General features: G+C 35.4%; 1 non-coding gene across 1 annotated transcript; it reads right to left on the reverse strand.

Annotated features, from left to right (window-relative positions):
* Positions 1-4,756: 4,756 nt before the first annotated feature.
* On the reverse strand, positions 4,757-4,877 carry LOC123640943. Its single transcript, XR_006736169.1, has one exon. It is a non-coding gene; the product is annotated as a U6atac minor spliceosomal RNA (small nuclear RNA).
* Between the last annotated feature and the right edge of the window lie 16,050 nt (positions 4,878-20,927).

The raw sequence follows: 20,927 nt of genomic DNA on the forward strand, positions 1-20,927 counted from the left end.
AAAATAATTTAAGATGCAAAATGTATCTTTTAATGAAGAATGAAGACATTCACTTTTGGTGTTAATGAACATTTATAAAATGCACTTCACTGTGAAAGCAGTTTATAATTTCATTCCAAAAAGCTATAGGAAATTATGCACAATAACTTCATTCACTTTCTTTTTTAAAATTCTTTTTCTATTCTCTTTCTACTGCTATTGATAAGTCAGTGACTTACATGGCTCCCTTTTTGGTCTTCCTGTTTTTCCAGAGCTCCAATAGGTCACGGTAGAAATACACTTGGTCTAAAAACAAACTATGTCTAATATCAAACACTTCATCTTTACCTTCAAGCTTAATTCCTTCCACAACTTTCTTGTTTCCTCAGTGCTGCTACCTGGAATCAGTTTTTGATGAATTCTTCCCATATTTATGACATCTAATTACTAAATACTATTGCACATTTGTATTTACTTGTAGCTCCTCTCACATTACTTTCTTCTCATTCTGACTATAGTCATCCTACTTCAAGTCTTTTTAATGTTATTCGTGGTTAAAGCAATCCTCATCCAATCTCTTTCTATCCCAATGTTTCATGTCAGTACCTATACCACAGTCATGCATAGCACATTTTTTAGCCTATCTGTCCTTCGGTGAAACGAAATTGCAGTAGAAAGCATAAATAATTAATGAAAAAAACACAGTGCATGACCACACTCACTTGCCTGCTCTAATGGACAATAGCTCCTGAGTGGTTTTAGAATTTACTTAGAAAGTATTCCTTAAGAATGGGGTTAAATCTTACAATCGATTGTTCTCTTTAGTTCAATTTTGTTTTTCAATCTCCCACTATACGTAGGCAGTTTTTTACATATAGTAGTTGTGTTAAGGAGAAAGATTTTAATCTGTCAGTATCCATAACCTTCTGCTGCTATGAACTCACTAAGATCACTAAGACGGATCCTGTGTTGGTTACTAAGGTTTTTTTTGTTTGTTTGTTTTTTGAGGCAAAGTCTCACTCTTGCCCAGGCTAGAGTGCTGTGGCGTCAGCCTAGCTCACAGCAACCTCAAACTCCTGGGCTCGAGCAATCCTCCTGCCTCGGCCTCCCAAGTATCTGGGATTACAGGCATGCACCACCATGCCCGGCTAATTTTTTGTATATATTTTTAGTTGTCCAGCTAATTTCTTTCTATTTTTAGTAGAGACAGGGTCTTGCTCTTGCTCAGGCTGGTCTCAAACTCCTGACCTTGAGCAATCCTCCCACCTCAGCCTCCCAGAGTGCTAGGATTACAGGCATGAGCCACTGCACCTGGCCAAGGTTACTAAGTTTTAATGAAAATTTCAAATAAGATACAAGTGAGGAGCCTGCAGAGGCTATTGGCATTCACTAAAGGCAAGAGGGTCACAGTACTCACTAAAGAAAGATAAAAATTGATATGAGAAAGGGGAAAATAGAATGGATTGAGGAAGATAAAGCACATTTATGAACTGAGATTGATACAATTTTTTGAAACTAGAAGTAGAGAAAGCATTCTTATCTTTTGATGAAATGTCTATGATCTCATTGGGGATGGAGAGTGAGGAGGGATGAAAAAGAGAAATTCAGTAAGTTTAGTTGTATGTTATGCATGGAGCCACTTTGATCTTTTAAGAGAAACCAATGAAATATGAAATTGCTTTTAATTCTTTCTTGATGCTGGATTAAATTTTTTTTAATGTGATGTCAGGACAAGCTTGAGCATCAGATGGTCCTGGCATCGTTGTGGGTTTCACAATGATGATAATGTTCCAAAGCAGTTTGACTGCTATAGAAACAGTTAACATTTAGCAACATGATCCCCAGCCTTTTCACAACTTTTATGGAATTTAAATGCACTCCATTTTCAATTTTATTACCTAAAAACACCGTCTTGTACAGTCTTAAATATATAATTACACTCCATTTTACAAATTAGAAAACATAAGCTCTAAAGGCAAATTGCTTTGCTCAGGTTCATAAAAATATGCAGGTAGAAACCTACAGAGTGAAAACTAAAATTATGCCTTCCAATTCCTATTTCAGAGTTTCTTAATAATGATAGGCTCTATAATTCTTGTGCAAATTGAGAGAAATGCAGAGTTTTGGGGGGTTTTTTAGTGTTTCTGCTTTTTCTTTTTCTTTTCCTGGCTCTCTCTCTCTCTCTCTTTTTTTTTAGTTTTCCAATTTAAGAGAGGACTCAGTAGCCTGTAAGCATTAATGAACTACAAGACTAGGAAGATAATTCCTATTGGCAATCTTCTGCTGCCCTCTATTCTTCCGAAAAGAAGCTGCTTCTTAAGTTTCGCTTAGTTGAATCACAGCTTTGTCTCTTATAAGTTGTGTGGTCTCGGGCAAGGCATGTATGGGGTTAACAGCACTATCCTGCCAAGCATTTGTAAAAATACCATGTGCTATCACAGGATGCTGGCTGTCGATATCATCTTCCCCTTCTTTCTTTCCTCTCTCCCGTCACCCCACCTAAACCTGCCCACCCAGCTTCTTCTTTCATTTGAATCTCAAAAGGACAAACTACATTAAAACATCAACTTTTCCTTTCTCTTTACTTTCTTCTAGTTAAACATGGCTCATTTTAAATAATAGTCCAAATTTTATGCATACAATACAAATTTTGAAAATTTGCCAAACATGTCAATTCAATATTACCAAAGATACTAAGTCAATACTATAGGACAAACCACAGCAGTATATTCTAACTACCTGAGAGTGTCCTAAAATCCAGAGTAGTATGGAAAATAAATTGGCAGCTTTTGCACTGGCATTTTAAAGTTACCTTTACCGCAAGTGTTTTTATGTGGTTTAGGTTAAAAGAAAAAAAAAAGAATTATATACAATTGTTGTATCACCTCTGACAAACTTTTTTTTAAAGTTTCATTGTTTTCCCATTATGAGTCATGATAAATTTCCCTGCAATTTTCATTTTCTGAAAGAATGCAGAAAGGAACCACCTTTTCTATATGGCAGAATGTCCAATTAAACTCAATCATTTCATCAAAGAAAATATCATGATTGTTAAACATAGAATAGCAGATATTACAAGTTATTGGGGGGAGCTTAATTTAAAAGTTTAAAGCAGCAAATGGTTTTTAGATTATTCTGAGTCCATGAAGTTTTAAAATGTTAACTGATCACCCACTGTGTGCAAAACTGATTCAGTGAGGCAGTGGTGCAAAGAAAAACGACAAAACTATTCTCCTCTTGGAGGTTAGACTCAAAAAGTAGAGGATAAAACAAAAAAATAGAATACCTGGCAGAAAATAATGCCATCCATAAGAGAGAACGTGTAATAACTGTCAAGCAACTCTCTTAAAGAGAGGGAGACCACGTTTTTAAATGAGGTGGAAGGCTATGGTCAGCCCTGCATTTGAATTGGGACAGGAAGAAAGGACGGCTTCAACAGAGTGGTAGAAACTTTTTCAAGAAGAGTAGCATAAGACTAGAGGTAGACAAAATCATGTTCAGATTAACGACGTATCTTCCTTTTGTTCAGTGTCAGGCAAGACTGGGTGAGAAAGCTTCTTGGAAGTAACCTATGATGGCCTTGACGGCCATATTAAAGACTTAAACTTAATTTCTGAATGAAAAAGGATCTGCGTGATTGAGGCTCTGCTTTTGAAGGCTAATCTGCCAAGTGTAATTAAGAGAAATTGAAAGGGACAGGCATGTAGAAAACTAACAATTGTTTAGATTAAGGTAATAAGGGTCTGAGATAAACAGGTGCACACTGGAATATTAAGGAGGTAACAAAGGTGAGAAATATTGAAGAGGCAAAATTTACAGAACTTTTAATAGCTTTGAAGTATAATATACATGCCCCATATTTAAGTGCACTTGTCTTAAATTTACTTTGAAGTGTATATAGACTCAATTTTCAAAAAACCAGCACCCAGACCAAGAAAGAGAATGTTACTTAGTAACCCCAAAGACTCCTGTTTCTATCCCTGCCTCAACTTACTATACTGGCCTTGGACAGCGTACATTATTTTCAATTGCTTTGATACCTTATATAAATAGGATTATTCATGATAATCCTTTGTGTCTGGCTTCCTCCACTCAACATGATGCATGTGAGATTTATCCACATTTTTCTGTGTTGACTCATTTTTATTGCAGTACAGAATTCTATTATGTAGACAAACTATAATTTATTTACCTATTCAACTGTTTGTGGGCATTTGGGTAGTTGGCAGTTTGGAGTAATAACATATAATGCTTCTATGAACTTTTGTGCACATGCATTTTGGTGAACATATGTAAAATTTCTGTTAGATATAGACCTAGGGATAGAATTACATGGTCATATGCATACGTAGCTTTAGTAGATAATGATAGTTTTCCAAAGTAGTCGTACAAACCAGCAGTCACATTGGCAGTGTGACAGTGAGTTCCAGTTGCTCCATATCTTTACCAATATTTGGCATTTTCTGTTTTTAACATTTTAGTCATTCTGGTGGAAGTGTAGTAGTTTGTCTTGGTGAGCTGCATTTGCATGTCCTTAAAAAGAGTAGTAAAATTACCATCTTTTTTTTTTCTTCTTTGTCATTTGCATATCCTCTTTTGCCAAATAAGAATTTCTTAAATATTCTGGATATGATTCCTTTGTCAGATACATCTGTGACAAATAACTTCTCCTATTCTCTATACTGCCATTTCACTCTCTCAATTATGTCTTTTGATGAAGAAAAGTTATTAATCTTAATGTGGTTTAATGTATCAATTTTATCTTTTATAATTCATGCAAAAGATATGGTTAGATGCCACAAAGTAAGTGGCAATACCTTAAACATGAATCTTTTGTATAGGTGTCTAGAATCTTCTCATCCCATCTAAGGAGAATGCTAACTTCTTTCATACAACACATCTTTACAGGATTTTACGAGAAAGGGAGAAGTAAATGGTTACTCCACGTTGCCCATTCTGGGTAAACTGGAGGCACTATTGACAGAACCAGGTAAGTCAATGAGATGCCTATTAATATTTAGGGGCAAATGTGGCTTTGATTTTGGACACATTGAGTTTGAGGTATCCATGAGACATCTAAGTGGAAATCTCCAGTGGGCCTCAGACTTTAGTAGGAGGGCGATAGTTGAAACTGGGGAATTGACTGAAATGACTGAGGGGAACACTTCAGACATAAGAACATGACTGAGAACAGAAGCTTGATATATGCCTCCAGCTAATGGTTAGAGGGGGATATTACAAACCTACATCCCAAATTTCTTGTTAGAAATTTTTACCTGGAAGTCTCATCATCACCTCATACTCAATGCATTTAAAACAGAACTCATCATTCTCTGTTCCCCCTGCTTCCCCTCACTGGATTTCCCATTTCTGATAGTATCAGCTCCCATTCTTCCAGCCATTAAAATGCCAAACTTTGGAGCCAACAGTTACCCCCCCCACTTTTTTTTTTCATCCCTTTACTTAGTCATTAAGTTCTGTTAGTCCTTTAAGTCATTTCTTAATTTTATCCCATTGACATTCCATTAAACTATTTTAATGATTTCACAAGTGGTATCCCAAACTCTGGCCTCTTCTCCACTTGAGTCCTTTCTTTGCAAAGTATTTTTTAAGCTTCTGTTTATTGAGCCAGGCACTATGCCTAATGGTCAGTGGTTATAGAAATAAGTCGTTTAATTCTCATAAAATCCTATGAGGAAACTGGGGCTTAAGGAGGTTCACTTGTTGATGGTCACGCAGAGTCAGGATACCAGCCTAGATCCCTGGGAGTGTGAAGTCGTCTGTTGACTACTGCATTCACACACAGCCATCACATCTATAGTCCTAAAACCCTTTTCACATTTACCTCTTCTACATCTTTTTTTGCCACGTGCTAAAGTATAAATGGCTTTTGGCTAGTATGCAAAGTCCTCCATAATGCAACGTCCACCCATTTCTCCAAACTTTTCTTAGTCATCTGGCAAAGCTGGTGTGATCATGCACACACTAGAATCTTCATGCCTTATTTCACACTATATCCTGGAAAAGTACTTCCCACCTCACCCCTTGCAGCTTAAAATAATTATATTACACCTCTCTAATGTAAACTATAGTTACCTGAAACATTTATGTGGTTTTTTTGTGTATGCCTTTTGAAAACCTGTTGCTCAAATTTTATTCTTCCAAAAGAATAAAATTATTTTCATGGCAAATCCCTTTATTATTATTTGCATACACAAAATTATATGTTCTCGAAGTTCTTTTTACAAATTTTTATTCTGTAGTGATGGCTGTAAGGCACACTAACTCCTCAGTGATATCATTTTCATAATTTTGCATCATTAATAAAGACTATGAGGACAGGTGTACCAACCTAGCTGCTTTTCTAAGCTGCATACGTTTGTCATTTTTAGATATAAGAATTTTTTAACTGACTTCAAGCCACTTAATAGTAACTGTATTCACAAGAAAACAGAAACTCTAATTTGTGAAAAAAAATGTTTTTAATATGCTAATGCTTTATACCTAATGTCTCTCTTTAGTCACTTACTTTCTAATTCATTGAATAAATTTGTCAAAATATATTTGGCTATGCTTTTTCTTGGTAAAGCCTCACTGTTTATTTTTCATCATATAAAAAACTAAATGTCTATGGGCCTGGTCTCTTTATCTGAAATACATTGCAAAATTTGACACACATTGTTTGAACACTACATTTTCATTACCTTATTTTTCCTTTCCCCTTAATCATTAAGCTTTCTAGAACCTGCTAGTTTTTTAAAAAACACTCTTAAAATATGGTGTTATTTCTTTTAAAAAATTGCTACATATTTTTCCATTGTCATAAAATCATAGAGTAAAAAGCCCTATAGCAATCAACTAGTCCAATCTTTTAGTTCATAAGTGGAAAATGAAGACCTAGGGTGGTGCTATGCTTAAGGACGTACAGCTTGTTAGTGCCAGAACTTGAGGTTTATATTTTCTTCTGGTTTTTCCTCTAGAAATGTATGGTTTTGAATTTTAAATTTAGGTCTCTGTCTTAGCCTATTTGTTCTGCTATAACAATATATCTGAGGCAAGGTAATTTATAAAAAAGAGAAATTTTTCTCACAGTTTTGGAGGCTGGGAAACCCAAGGTCAAGGCACCCTCAGGGCTGGTCTTTGGTGAGGCTTCCAAGAAGGTGCCTTATTATTGCATCTCCAGAAGGGTGGACCGTGGCTGTGTCCTCATACGGTGGAATAGTTGGCAGGGGAAGAAAGAGGGAAACTCTCTCTGTCAAGCCCTTTCATAAAGGCACCTAATCCCATTCATGAGAGCAGAGCCCTCATGACTTAATCACCTCCTAAAAGCCATACCTTTTACTACTGCTGCATTGGGAATGAAGTTTCAACATACATTTTGACAAAACTGTTCAAACCATAGCAGTCTCTGATCCATTTTGCATTAATTTTTGTGAAAGATATAAGGTCTGGACCTGACAGTTGTAGGAGAGTTTGCATGTATGGTTGGCTCCTGTTACAGCATTGAGTCTTTCTCAATCTCTTTAAGCAGTGAAAAATTTAGATGTAGAGTTGTGCTCTCTGCAATTTAAACTGTAGCACAAAAGCATTTTTTTTTAATGTAACTCACTGGTTTTTTCAATGAAAATTTCTATGTTAAAACTTACAGGCACTGGGACATTAAAAACTTTTGTCACTTTAATTTTACAGAAAATTTCTGGCTTTCTGTCACTAACAACAGGTGTCTTGCAGAAAATGAAAAAAAAATTTGAAATATCCTGGATCTTCTTTAGATAGGTGTTCCTTGAACCAAGTAATGTAAAATTGTAAACCAATACCTATAATTATTTAAGGTTTAATAAAAAGATGTCTATTGATGACAATTATTTTATAGTCAGCATTCTTAATGATAAAATGAGATCTTTCTAGATTTATTTAAGATTTCATTTTTAATTTATTTTAAAAAAGCATTTCCTGTGCTACTTAATTTACACAAATTTTTAATTAGAAAAATGGTTTGTTGAATACACATAAGGTAGTTGGAAGTTGAAGCCATAATTTTCTCCCCATTGTGGAAAAAGAAAACAGTGGTATTGGGGAAAAATTTAAGAGTGAGCCAGGAAAAATCACAGATTCTAACTCCTACCGTAGCATTTTCAAGTAAGACATCATACAGAAAATTGCTATAATATTGCCAACATGGAGTGAGATTATTAGTGAGGGAAGAAAATAGTGTGTCTTTTATCAACCAAAAGGAAGTCTTGAATGTTCCCAAGTAACGCTTTTCATCATTCTCTTTTTAATAGCCAGAGGATATGTCTTTTCATGCTGTGTTACCAAAGCAGCTCTTTTGGTGATTGTGGAGCCTATGAATGTCAAGTGAGGAAAGCAGTCAGAATAGAATCAGAATCCTTTGAGAATGCTCACCTTTGCAAAGTGATACCATTGCAACTCTGTGCAAAGCTGTTATAACTTTTCAGCACATCTCTGAATGTTAAGCATGCTAAGCACTGAATTCTAAGACAGAATATCTCAATTGATTCATTCCTTACTGCATTGGAACTTGACCTGGATATAATTTACTAAAATTGAATTTAGACATAAAAGGTTTTTTTTTTTTCTTCCAACATGGAATAGAAAACTTGACTAGTTAGTGTCTGGCATCAGCTATGACTTTAAGAAACATTTTCTTACCAGAATTTTGACAGAGCTTTATTAGTGTCTGCCCAGTGGTGGAGAATTAATATAAGGGAGTACTTGCTTAGAAGATTCCAACTTGTGGCAAATCTGATAGAAAACAACTCAAGTATAAATCGTAGCATTGATGAGGAAAATGATTTTAATTATCATTTCTACTTATGCTTAATTTTTCAGTGTTTGAGACAGGGAACCAGAAGATGAAACTACAACTGTTTGGTGGCAAAAAAAAAAAAGTTTTTTCGAAATTTTTGAAAGCATCAACCAAAATAAGAAATTATTGAATTTTGACATATGTTGTAGTATGTCATACTTATATAAGCATTAAATTTTGATTAAAGCCACCTTTTAATGCATACAAGAAAAAAACTAATATAGATGGGTCAAGAAGAAGAACAAAGTAAAAAGGATAAAAAGATAGAGGAGACCCAGGAAAACAACTGAGGTTGCTATGTAATAGTAAGAGATAATCACTGGGTTAGGAGTCGGGAGAACTGAATATTGGTTTTAGCTCTGCTTCTAAATATAATAGTTATTTGATTTTAGAGAAAGGGGTCACTTCATCTCTTGGATTCTATTTCTCCATCTGTTACATGGGGTCATAGCATCTGAGATATTTTCCATCTTTCAGCTTCAATGAATTCCTAAGATGAGATAGCATAGGTGAAAATATTTTGAAAAATATAAAACTGTACACAAGGGCAAGGTGTTATTTTGATTGGTGAAATTTCTTACCTAAAGAGAACAAGGGCAGATTTCACAGCTGTTACTGACAAGTGGGGTGATTCTGTGTGCAGATGTAGCTTGCAGACATGCTGCTTCGGGCTGAGTCTTGCATGAGTGAGGAACTTCACACTCAAATGACTGCTAAGAGGAACTGTGCCAGATATGTCCTAGATGCCTGGGAGTCTTTACAGCAATGTACACAAGACTAGGACAGGAATGTTGCAAAACCTCAGGATATTTAACCCTTTCTTGAAAGCAGAAATATAAAAGGACAATTTCTATAGCAGAATTTTACTTCTTTAGGCCTCTGAAAGGATCAAAGATCAGCTTCCTTCAACTGGCCATGCTAGCTCTTGAAGAATAAGCGTTCTCACGAACTAAGACTTCTTTATCCTTAAAGGAAAAAAGATGAACAAAATATGATCAGTTACTGTTGACTAGTGTTTCACATATACACATCATCTGAGAATTCTCAGCCCAAAATGCAGTTTCTGAGGGCTGGGAAAGTGATAAAATGAACACCTGACGTTTCACTTTAAGTTTCCCTAAGCTCTTTTCTTCCTTGCTGTTCTGCATGGCTTTTTATAAGATGCTATTTTAACCTTTCATTCATTCATTCACTTATTAAAAAATAGGTAATAATTTTCATGATCATCAAAATGATATTAAAAAATCTATTAAAAATTTGCCTCATCTATCCAGTTTATCTCCTGCCTTCTACAGACAACCAGTCTTATTAGTTGCTTGTGTATTTACTCAGTGCTTCTTATGCATATCAAAACAGTTGTGTGTATGTGTCTTATTTCTCTGTTTTCTAACACAAAAAAAGTTATACACTAAATACAATCTTGTGCTCTTTGTCCCCAAACTTTTCTAATATAGCCTGCCATTTAGGCACTTTGTAATGTTACCGTCACATGGTCCCATTTATAGTAAGCAAAAAAAAAAAGCCAAGTCTGATTCATTGAAAAGGTTATTGCCCTTCTGAGGAGGAAATTAAATCCTATGTAGCCATTTTAATTTTAAAGTAAATGGTGGTGCTGTGGCATAGCCCTGACCCTAAGCAACCATCTCATCTCACTGTCTTGGAATATTCTGTTGACATTTGATGTTTCTAATATGTCAAAGAAGTCATTACATAAAAGTCCATTTTAAAAAGAAAATTTGTTGAATTCAATAAATTTAAGAAGAAACTTGGCTGCTTTGCTTTTGTTTCTCTTTTACTTTATTTTAAAAATGAGAAGATAAGGAAAGTAGTTTAGTTTGTTTTTTTTTTGCCTTCTTTTTAATTTCAAAATATTAAAGGTGTACAAATGTTTTTGTTTAAGGGTAGCTTTTGTAATGCTTGAGTCAGGACTATAATGTGCCCGTCACCTGAATAGTGTTCATTGTACTTATTAGGTAGGTTCCCCGCCCCCTTGATTTCCAGTGACTTTTACTTTCCTCTATGCGCGTGTGTGCCCATTGGATACTTCCAATTTATTAGAGAGTACATGTGGTGCTTGTTTTTCCATTCTTGAGATACTTCACTTAGGATAATGGTCTCCAGTTCCACCCAGATTTTTGCAAAAGGCACTAATTCATCCTTTTTATAGTTGAATACTATAACATTTTGTTAATCCACTCATGAATTGATGGGCACTTCGGTAGTTTCTACACCTTTGCAACTGTGAATTGTCCTGCAATAAACATTTCAGTGCAGGTGTCTTTTTGATAAAATGACTTACTTTTCTTTGGGTAGATACCCAGTAGTGGGATTGCAGAATGGAATGGTAGGTTTATTTTTAGTTCTTTGAGAAATGTCCATAGTTTTCCACAGAGGCTGTACTAATTTGCAATCCCACCAACAGTATATAAGTGTTCCTTTCTCTCTGCACCCATGCCAGCATCTATTGTTTTTGGACTTTTTAATGAAAACCATTCTCACGTGGGTAAGGTGATATCTCATTGTGGTTTTAATTTGCATTTCCCTGATGATTAGTGATGTTGAGAATTTTTCTGTGCTTCATTTGGAAGAAGAAAAGAGCCCAAATAGCCAAAGCAATCATAAGCAAAAAGAACAAATCTAGAGGCATCACATTACCAGACTTCAAACTATACTACAAGGCTATAGTAACCAAAACAGAATGGTTTTGGACATAGAGACATAGACCAATGAAACAGAACAGAGAACCCAGATATAAAACCATCCCCATACAGCTAACTGATCTTTGACAAAGCAGACAACAATGCACACTGGGGAAATGAAGCCCTATTCAGTAAATGGTGCTGGGACAACTGGATAGCCACATGCAGAAGAATGAAACAGGACTCCTATCTCTTACCACTCACAAAAATTAATTCAAGGTGGATAAAATTCTGCTACATATTAAGGCATATAAAATTCTGCTACATAAGGTATGAAACCATAAGTATTCTAGATAAAAATGTAGGAAAAACTCTTTTAGATATTGGCCTAGGCAAAGAATTTATGACTAAGACCCCAAAGACAATTACAGCAATAGCAAAAATAAATGAGCTTGATTAAATTAAAAAGCTTCTGCACAGCTAAAGAAATAATCAGAACAAATAGAAAACCTGCAGAATGGGAGAAAATATTCACAAACTATACATTCGACAAAGGACTGATATCTAGAATCTACAAGGAACTCAAACAAATCATCAAGGAAAAAAAAAAAAGTATACAAAAGACATGAACAGAAGTTTTCCGAAGAAGATAGACAAATGGCCAACAAACACATGCAAGTAGCTTAGATTTTAAAGCTAAGTAATAAACAGGTAGGGAGAAGACAGAAGTGTGAAAAACTAATGTCCATATATCCATTCATTCATGCATACAACAAGCATTACTGAGTTTTTGCTATTCACTAGAAATGATACCATACCATGGGAATACAATGGTTAAAAAAAAAAAAGCCATGTTCATGCCAGCTTGCTATCTACATTCCAGTCTATGTCATATACTATCACCCCAAACAAAGATGCTATTTTTTCTAACCCAAGTTGATACCCTATTATCATCTCCTTGATTCTAGCAGCCAGACTCATTCTGTTACAAATACAGGTCAGATCATGGCATTCCTGCTCAAAATCCCCCAAAGGTTTCTCATCCTCTTTGAGTAAAAGCCAAAGTCCTTACACCACAAGGCCTACATGATCTAGCTCCCTTACTTCTTAGTGAAAGTACGTAATAATAATTAAAATATATTATAATGTTATATAGACTATGAAAAAGTTAAACAGAGTAATATGTAGCAGGATTTGTCTTTCCACTGAGAAATATTAAGTACTTAGTATGTGCAGATTACTGATGCTACCTCTTTAGACTCCTGGTATGAGAACAGTTATGATTGAACAGTAAGTAGGGGCATGGCTTAAATAACCATTGATTTCCTTTCACAAGAATGTTCACATATTTAATGGAAATAGGTAAGTGTACACACTTTCATTATCTTTGCTGCCCCATTGTCCTATATATCCGTTAAGAAAATGAGCCAGAAAGCACAGCAGAAAAAAATTAGCTGGAAATAGCAGATCTGGGCAAGGTTGAATTAAAAATCTTTAATCCTTTCCCTTGGAATTTCTCAGAGTTCAGAGACAGTCTCAGTAATAAAATAATTCAATGCCTTATAAATCACATATAAACCTGTGTCTTATAAAATACTGTTTTATTTTGCAAATCAATGGAAAGATTCCAACTATACCTTTCCCATCACACCCAAAAGAGGAGCAAAAGGGGTTTCACTTTATTTCTTTCCAAATACAGAGTCAGATATTAAATGCTAGAGATAATTTTCAGTTAACTGACAGGAAGACTTTGAGATTTTAATATTTTATGTCCTTCCATGTAACTTTTGGCAGAACAGATTATACTACTAGGATTCCCAAACAATATACTAAAAAATCATTCTCAATTCCTTGAGGGAAAATAGTTCATACTATTCACCAGGATTGTATTCCAAAACTTTAACACAAATAGTATAGTTATACTGTAGACTATGAAAAATATCTATTGAATGAACAAATGGATACATATAAGTCTTTGTGGTATATTTCCTTTTTTTTTTTTTTTTAATTGAGACAAAGTCTCACTCTGTTGCCCGGGCTAGAGTGCTGCTGTGGCATCAGCCTAGCTCACAGCAACCTCAAACTCCTGGGCTCAAGCGATCCTACTGCCTCAGCCTCCCGAGTATCTGGGACTACAGGCAGGCACCACCATGCCCAGCTAATTTCTTTCTATTTTTTTAGTAGAGATGGAGTCTCACTCTTGCTCACACTGGTCTCGAACTCCTGACCTCAAACCATCCTCCTGCCTTGGCCTCCCAGAGTGCTAGGATTAGAGGCATGAGCCACCGCGTCTGGCCTGTGGTATATTTCTTAGCAGAAAGAAAATGGAAGAACCAGGACCATCTAGCACCTGCATTTGGGATAGAAATTTCCTTTTCTTCAGAATTCCTTTCTGTTACATGTGTTTAATTTGTGCTTTAGATCCCATGTAGCAGCATGGGTAGCAGAAAGAGAATGGCTTTTGTGGTCACATAATCCTGAGTTTCTGTGGCGGCATCCTGCTAACTAGCTAAGTAAGTGACTTTATGTAAGCCACTTGTGGTTCTCAGTTTTGCCATCTGTAGAATCAGGCTGCCTGCCTTACAGAAAGAAACTTAGGAAGGATTAAAGGAGTTGATACATGTACAGATCTCAGAACCTTTCCATTTGCTGTTCTCTCTTATCAAAATACTCTTCTCCCAACACTTCCCTTAGCTGTTTCCTTCTCAATATTCAGGTTTCAACACAAATAATTGCTTCTAAGAGATGCCCCTACCTATCTCCCAGGGTGCCCCTCCTGATCCATCTTTATAACATCACTCTTTGAAAATTTTCTCCATAGCACTTACTATTATCTGAAATTATAGTCATGTGCCACATAATGACATTTCAGTCAATGACAAGCCACATATATGAGGTGGCCCCATAAGATTATAATACAGTATTTTTACTCTACCTTTTCTGTTTAAATACACAAATATTTACCCTTGTGTTACAACTGGCTACAGTATTCAGTACAGTAACATGCTGCACAGGTTTGTAATGTAGGAGCAATAGGCTATACCACACAGCCTAGATATACAGTAGGCTGTACCATCTGGGTTTGTGTAAGTATACACCATGATGTTCACACAATGACAAAATCACCTAGCAATGCATTTCTCAGAACATAGCTGTTAAGTGACACATGTTGCATCTTGTTTCCTTGATTATGGTCTGCCTCTTTTACTAGACTGTAACCCCTTTGAAACCAGAAGTTTCATTTGCCTAGTTCACTATTCCATCCCCAGCCATGAAAAGTAAATGTACTGAAGGAATGAATGACAATTTCTAGCTCAAAACTGTTATTCAATAAATGTTAGTTTTCTCTCTCTTCCTGACGGTATGGCTTACATTTAACACGGTGCAGAGCATATTGCAAGTGATCAATATACGATATGGGAAAATATAGGAAAAACTTCTGTTCTGCAAGAACCTGTAGATTTATTCCTAAAAACATGCTCTTTGACATATTGTATTAACTTTGATTTACACAAACCTATATGTGTGGCTATTTTTAGTTTACAAAATATGTTCTCTTTTGAGTGTGCACAAATCTAGTATTCCCAACCACAAACTCTATATAAATTTGGGCGGTAAAATCTCTGAAGGTTACAAATAAATAATGTTTTCAGCCAAAAATTTACCTTAGACTGGTCTGACTTTGCTTCTTTGTCTTTGTTTACTGTGTCAGACTAGTGATGGCTAGTTTCAAATGTGTTTTTCTTTTATTTTTTGCAAAGGACAATGGTCAGGAAAAAAAGGAATTGATCCTGAACTTGATGAAACAGCCCAAGAGGTGAATGAGACAGTCATTAAACTGCATAACCTCTTTCTAGCCTCTTCACTGATAACAAGAGTTTTCAGAACAAGGAACTTGTATGTTCTGTGCAGCTCAAATAAAATAAACAAGCTGAACATCAGTTGACAAAGAACCCAAATAAAAAGGAGTTGACAGAAATATGAACTCTTGTTTATGAAAATTTTGCTTGTTCTACAACACTACATTTCAAAAGATATAGAATCCTGTTGCTCTGCAATTCAAAGAGTTTGTTCTACAGCATAGAACTTCGATTTATAAATTACTATAAGTCATTTCACTGCATATAAATGTTTTACTTATATTCAGTAGTACAAAGTACTTGTGGTATTTCTTCAAAAAATTACAGTAAAATATATATTTTTTATCAAGTTGATAACTAGTGCCCACATAAAGAACAAGAAATAACACCTGTAATCCTGGCACTTTGGAAGGCCAAGGCAGGAGGATCTCTTGAGGCCAGGAGTTTGAGATCAGCCTGAGCAACATAGTGAGACCTCGTCTCTACAAAAAATAGAAAAATTGGCTGGGTGTGGTGGTGCACTTCTGCAGTCCCAGCTACTAGCGAGGCTGAGGCAGGAAGATTGCTTGAGCCAGGAGTTTGAGGTTGCTGTGAGCTAGGCCAATGCCATGGCACTCTAGCCTGGGCAACAGAGTGAGACCCTGTCTCAAAACAACAACAACAACAAAAAACACATACAGGTCTAATTTTCATGAGGGTGAGATGAATCCAACATAAGATTTTTTGAAAGATCTTTGTTTTTACATGATCACTTACTCTCCAGACAAAATTATAGTTAGTCCTTTTATTCTCCAGCTATCCAGATAAACCTGAAGTTGTTTTACAACTCTGAGAGTCCTGAATTGCACAATATAAAAAAAAAAAACAACCCTATAAATGTATTTCAATTTCATGATCTTTTCAAAGAGGATCAGTTGTTAGTTAATATAGAAATGTTTTAGAACATGAATTGCCATTTCCTGGGAAAGGGACTATGTAGAAATTTAGGGAAGAGCCAACCATTATTTGCCCCAAATTTCCAAACCATGTCAGGTTCACACGAGCATCATCTCTGGGGCAGATTTTCTCATACTGAACCTTGGCTCTGCCACTTACTAGATGTGTGACTGGAAAAGTTACTTAATATTTTTGTTCTTCAATATGTTCATTGGTAAAATGTGCATAATATAGAATTACACCTATTTATAGGATTGTCCCCAGCAGTTCCAGTGAGGATTAAATAAGTTAATCATGGAAAGCTCATAGAACGGCATCTGACCTGCAGTAAAATTCATGATTTGTAATTAATGATGGTAATAAGCTTCTTCAATTCTGGAACCAGAGTCATCAGAGGTAATGGATGGAAGAAATCTCAGTTCTAACCCTTCGTTCTGCAGTGATTGCTAAGATCAACGCGAGCACAGTGTTCCTGTGAGTCATTCCTCCCTGCTGAGCGGAGAAGTCTGGCTGCAGTAGGAGAGAAAAGGCCAACGGACAAAGAGAACTAGGTAAAGATAGAGAAACATAATTCTGAGGACCAGTTCTAGAACCCTAAGGTTCTAGGAAGGACTTAGATCTTTACCGCTGTTTCTTTGATCTTCCAATAAATTCCTTTTTGTTTTATTTTATTTGTACTTAAGTTGGGGTTGTTTTTCTGCTATTTACAACTAACAGACCTTCGCTGGAACGTGGGACTAAGTTAACGACACCTGGATGAAGCAGGCAGAACGGTCACACATTTACTTAAGCCTTGCATTTCCATGAGGCCTTTTCCTGGGGATCCTCTGACATTGGCACAGACAGAAAGACGGCATGGGATGAGCTCAGGAAGGTGAAATACAGAGGGAAGGAACCACAGAAAAAGAAATAGGTAGTCTGTGGTTCTGAGGTAAAGAAATGCCTTTTTTTTTTTTTTTTACCTCTGTGTGGGACTTCAGAATTCTGAAAATAATTCCAAGGATGGGATTTCACAATATTTAGAACACAGAATAATCATTTTAATAAAGGTAGACCCATACAGGGACTATTATAGATACTTATATATGTATAATAACAACTGCTTACTAAGAAAATCAGTGTAATGAATCATTTAAAATGCCCTAAGAGGAAAATTTGGAGTTCTGGTGACAGTTGCAATCTACTCTTTTAGAATAAAGTTCAAGACTTATGGCTGAGATTGTTATTCTTTTATATTTGCGGGACTTTGAATCACATAATTTAATGATACATAGCACCACCGGAGGGCAATGTCTAAGTTCTCAATCGATGAAACAAAAAATAGTACATGAACTGATAATGAAGAGTTGAGAATAAGTTCAGATATTATAAAAATAAAGTATTTAACATCATGGAAGTTCTAAGGATATAGGAGCATAAGAAAGCAGAAACACTTGCTATCTAACCCACCAACTGGTATCTAATGTCAACTATAATTACCAATAAATTAATACTTCTAAAAATACAGCAAAATAGGAATCCATGTATCCATTTCCCCCAAATCCATTGGTGGCTGACTTAAAAAGTAACTATAAATGCTCCTCTTTACATCCAAGCTCTCTGGTAGGGCCCTCTCATGGCGACTCTGGACTTGTCTAATGTGATTACTTTGTTCAATGTAACAGCAACAAACATAAAACAAGCAGAAACTTGAAAACTGCTTGTATGTTGTGGTTTGCCCTCTCTCGCTGCTCTTGGTGCCACCACGTGAAAAAGCCCAGGCTAGCATGGTGGACACATATAGTCCAGGCATCCTGACAGTCCTAGTCAACAGCAGGTCAACTCCCTTTTGCTTTCACACACAAAATGGCTTAGCTGAACGTGTAAATCTAGCTGAGGCCAGTAGAAAAATTACCCAGTTGAGGCCAGCCCAAGCTGCTAATGCACAGTCAGGAGGGAAATAAACAGTTGCTATTTTAACTACTATGCCTATTGATATTCTCTTTGTGTTGTAATCTATAAGAGTGAAAACAAGGCATTACTTATGAATGTAAAATTCTATACAAATTGCTCAGTAAAGATGATAACTTTTTTATTATACGAAATTATGCATGGGCTAAATCATTGCAACTTAAATCACCTTTTCCAGAAAGCACAAGAACTTTCTCATTACATATAAGATTTTTCTGTTTTAATTGGCCAGGTGGATAACATAAATGAAAATTTTCACACCCACAGATGAGTGAGTCGACTGTATTTTTTTTTCAGGGTCAGAACACCACTATGGGAAGATGGCATCCAATAATAGCCCTGCTTATTAATATGGATAAAAAAGCATCCCTCCTTCAACACCAGTAAAACTAAAGCAAAAAAATCACGATCACATTTAAGCGATATAAAATCATTACGAAGACAAATGAAAACAAAATAAATACTACATTTTTATCATTATTTGATACACCTAGATTTGGAATGAGAAAAATTTAGGCATGATGGTCCACCATTTAAGAAAGTGTCAATGTAACATCACATATGCAAATTCAAACTAAACTTCAGTGACTCAGAGCTCCAACACATCTTTAGAGAGCAGTTGTGACATTGACTGCCTGAGGAATTTATCAATGTAATTGCAAGATAGAGGATACTGTTTTGAACAGGAGTAAATGGCAAGAGAGAAATGAGTTGCAATTGTAGAATTGCTTATGTTGCAAAGAAGAATGACTTTCCATTTTTAGCTTCAATCTCCTTTCCATAAACAAGTATCTTGATTTTCTTATATACATTCATATGTGATAACATTGAATTTTCAATAATATTGGACATTCACTGGTGATGCTTGTCAAGTGTTTTATATCATTGTGGAACACAGAACTGTTTACTGTAACTAACTATCAAAAACACAAAGTAGAGAATTTTGTTTGTATAGCTACTACACACACATACACACACGCATAAACACACGTGCATGCACGCATATACACACACATGTATTTCTAAGTAAATGTTTATTTAGAACATTAGTTATTTCTAAATATTTATAAATAATACATATATACTTACAGATTTCTAAACAAATTTTTTAAAAGGAATATCCAAAGCATTAATAATACAAATATTTCTTTAAATTAAATTTTTGTTATAGGAAAGCTTATGTTATTTTTAACTAGAAAGATGTTCTTTATGGTAAACATTCCAGCATATATTTCTGAAAAAAATCATATTTGAAAAATTAATCAAAATATCATTATCATGCCTAAAAGTAACAATAATCCTTTAATATCAACTTGTCAGTGTTTAAATTCTCTATAATGACTCATATGTATTTTTTTAAAGTTGATTTGCTCATATCAGTACCCAAACTCTACATGTTGGTTGATCTAAATCTTTTTTTTTGTTTTTGTTTTTTATTTCAGAATATTACAGGGGTACAAATGTTTAGGTTACATATATTGCCTTTGCCCCGTCCGAGTCAAAGCTACAAGTATGTCCATTCCCCAGACAGTGCAGTGCACACTGTACCCATTCAGTGTGAATATACCCATCACCTCCTCCCCCATCCCACCTGCCAGATCTAAATCTTGAGTCTCTTCTAATTCATAGCTTCCCTCTTTTCTTTTTAGGAAGGCATTCTACTAGAAACATATATTGGCCTCTGAGCATTAAGGTTGTTGAAGCTCATGAAAAGAATAGGAAATGAAAATTCCATAGAATGTTGCTAGACTTAAATTTGACTAGAGTTCTATATTTAATGAATGTAAAATTATTCTAGTTTGGCCTCCTTAGGCATCTATTTATTCATACTCATTCATTCATGCTTTCAGTCAAAAACTATTTCTTGAACATTTGCTATTGTTATTTATATGCCAACATTTGTGAATATGACAGACACAATTCTTTTTTTTTTAATGATCATGTTATTTTAATGACAGATAGAAGGACATATACAACTTGATTAGGGGGATAAACAACTAAAAGCCAGCATACTGGATAAAAAGCAGAAAACAAACTGGGACTGGGCATGGCAGAGACAGAGATGTGAAAGCACATATGGAAACTGAATATCACAGGTCCAGGATGAGATGGGTAATTACTTATAAATCAAAAGGTTTTGGTCTTCCCAAAAGACACTAATGTTCAATCGAAATTGGTGGCCACTGATTTAGCCTAGGTATACCACATGAAAAAACATGGATCGTTGTGTCATTCCCTTGATTGTTCTGTGAAACTGAATGAAGTTACATTTCCTAATTAAGAGGTTGCAACTAAAATGTCCTGTGGGTGAACAAAAGGAGAAATTTGGGTAGGAGACGTGTTGGCCTCTTACAGTGTAGAGCTGATTCTGACAGACACAATTCTTGACTTCATGAAACTTATAGTCTAGTAAGGAATACAGACAAGTAAGCTGGAAACTTGCATGGTGTGATGATGGCTACAAGAACAGAAAAATGTTTAATTATGAGGAGCATGATGTCTGTCGTGGAAGCCTTCCTGAATATACATCCCCTTATATCTCATATTTTCATTACATATTAAGTTATATATACTGTTATAGCATATGAAGAGTTTCAAGTACTTAGCAAATAACTATTGATTGATCCAGTTATTATATTTTTATGGGAGCAATAAGAAAATTGGCAAAATAAAGCCACACATACATATATATATTTATTATTAATACATTAAAATGTTTCTGGTTGTTATAAA

This window comes from Lemur catta, chromosome 6 (genome assembly GCF_020740605.2).
Source record: "Lemur catta isolate mLemCat1 chromosome 6, mLemCat1.pri, whole genome shotgun sequence".
Taxonomy (NCBI): Eukaryota; Metazoa; Chordata; class Mammalia; order Primates; family Lemuridae; genus Lemur; species Lemur catta.